Here is a 2,696-nt window from a genome sequence, read left to right on the forward strand (position 1 = left end):
AAGACATACCCAAGAAAGCATCCATATAAGAAATACCCTAAAAAAAAGGAGTTGGCCGTACAATGACCACTTTCCTATTAATCAAAGTATTCCCAGCCTGAATCATTGGAAATGCCTGTTTTCCCAGCTGCTGTACAAACAAAGGAAAAAAGAGGAAAAAATACTTATGGGACAATCCTATGGAGATATCAGACTCGTGGTCCATCTTATTTTTTGACCATAATAAGGGGCAAGTTTATTAAGAAAGAAATGAACATATAACCAGCACTTTGCAGATCAGAAGTTGATCACAAACGTATTATTCTTTTAATTGTTAGATGTATTCCTGTTATACAGGATTGTCTATGGCATATTGCATTGAGTCAATGTAAAAGTTTTTGTCAAGATTTTAACTTTTCTATATCTTTGTAGCAATGTATACAGTAGATCTGGCAAAGTACAAGTAATACTACTATGTACATTTTAGCACACTGCACTATTCTCAAATGTTAACTAGCGGGTCTGATAATTGTAACATTGTCTTGGAGGACAGAAAAGTAACTTGAAGTTTATTTCTACCTTTGAATATAATTTTACAGTTTACTTACTGTATAGATATCATCATAGAAAGCTCAGTAAGTAACTTTGTACAATCATTGCATTACGTGTCTTGTATTCATCCTCAGTTACAGCTTATATTATAGCCCAAAGCTGCATTTCCAAATTTAGCAGTGGATTTGCTGCAGGTTTCGGGACTATGCATTGCGGCATGCTCTGCTTTCATTGCAAATTGTTTCCACTACATGTGGTTGGGGTTTAGAAAACCACATCCACTTGTATTTGGACTGTAAATTGCTGCAATTCTAAATCTACACCGCATATCCACAGAATATCTGCCATGTCTGAACATGACCTAAGTTTTTCCTATTTCAGATAAGTATACACATATTTACAAAGTTACTCAAGTTTATATGTAGAGTTATTAAATATGTGAATTGTTGCTTGAAGGTCAATATTTGCTTTAAAATGCATCAGTAATGCCACAGCAATGAATAGTGTGCACTGTTTTATAAGGGTATGTTCACACGCTGAGCCAAAAACGTATGACAATACGGAGCTGTTTTCAAGGGAAAACAGCACCTGATTTTCAGACGTTTTTTGAGTAACTCGCTGTTTTCAATAAAGTCTATGTGAAAACGGCTCCAAAAACGTCCCAAGAAGTGTCCTGCACTTCTTTTGACGAGGCTGTAATTTTACGCGTCGTCTTTTGACAGCGACGCGTAAAATGACAGGTCGTCGGAACAGTACATCGGCAAACCCATTGAAAGCAATGGGCAGATGTTTGCCGACATATTGAAGCCATCTTTTCAGGCGTAATTCGAGGCGTAAAACGCCTCCATTACGCCTGAAAATAGGTCGTGTGAACCCAGCCTAAGTAGCATAAACTGAATATAGTATGATAAAGGAAAAATAAATAAAAATGAGATACTACAATTTGTTGTGGAGTCAGTAGTGTGACTGGCACACTTAAAACTTTTTTTGCAAGATTACCTCCTGTACTGAATACAAACTGACTGCACGTAAACATATTTCTGCACTAATTCACTAGGCATAATATTATGTAATTATTATTATGTAATTGTTCTCTTATATAAGTGTATGTAAGTAATTGTTCAATTTTGCACTACACTAGTAAATGTTTATCATTTAACACTTATTTAACATGTATAGTTCTGTGCCGTTTTGTGTATTTTATGTTTGTCTGTAAATGGTGATTTATATCCCTTGTCTAATTATTTTTCGATAAAGTTGTATATACCCATCCTGTGAGCTGGTATGAAATTATCAAAGCTTATTTAACTCCTTAAAGAGGTTTCCGCAAATTAATGTGTTGTTGTTGTTGTAGGCAGGGACAGGGCGGTGGGTAGATTAGGGCTCACTTATCCCCTTCCTCTTCTTCCGGCCATAACATTTATACTTTTATAATTATTGAGTGTCATAGCCTCTTTTTCGTTATAGGTTATTGTTCTCTATTTTTGAGCTAGAGGACATCATTTGTTACTTTTGTCTAACATTAGGTACTTTTCATACCTCCCCTACACCAGGGGTCTCAAGCACGCGGCCCGCATATGAACAGCGATGTCTGGGGCTTCCCCAGAGCCGGAGTCCCGTGCAGAGCGCTAGTATCGGCTCTGCTCCGGGACTCTGTGGAATTCTCTGACATCGCTGTCCATATATGGACAGTGTGTCAGGGTCTTCCCCAGAGCGGAGTCCCGAGCAGAGAGCTAGTACAGGCTTTGCTCCGGGACTCTGTGGAATTCCCTGACATCGCTGTCCATATATGGACAGTGTGTCAGGGTCTTCCCCAGAGCGGAGTCCCGAGCAGAGAGCTAGTACAGGCTCTGCTCCGGGACTCTGTGGAATTCCCTGACATCGCTGTCCATATATGGACAGTGTGTCAGGGTCTTCCCCAGAGCGGAGTCCCGAGCAGAGCGCTAGTACAGGCTCTGCTCCGGGACTCTGTGGAATTCCCTAACATCGCTGTCCATATATGGACAGTGTGTCAGGGTCTTCCCCAGAGCGGAGTCCCGAGCAGAGCGCTAGTACAGGCTCTGCTCCGGGACTCTGTGGAATTCCCTGACATCGCTGTCCATATATGGACAGTGTGTCAGGGTCTTCCCCAGAGCGGAGTCCCGAGCAGAGCCCTAGTACAGGCT

This window comes from Rhinoderma darwinii, chromosome 1 (genome assembly GCF_050947455.1).
Source record: "Rhinoderma darwinii isolate aRhiDar2 chromosome 1, aRhiDar2.hap1, whole genome shotgun sequence".
In the NCBI taxonomy this organism is placed as follows: Eukaryota; Metazoa; Chordata; class Amphibia; order Anura; family Rhinodermatidae; genus Rhinoderma; species Rhinoderma darwinii.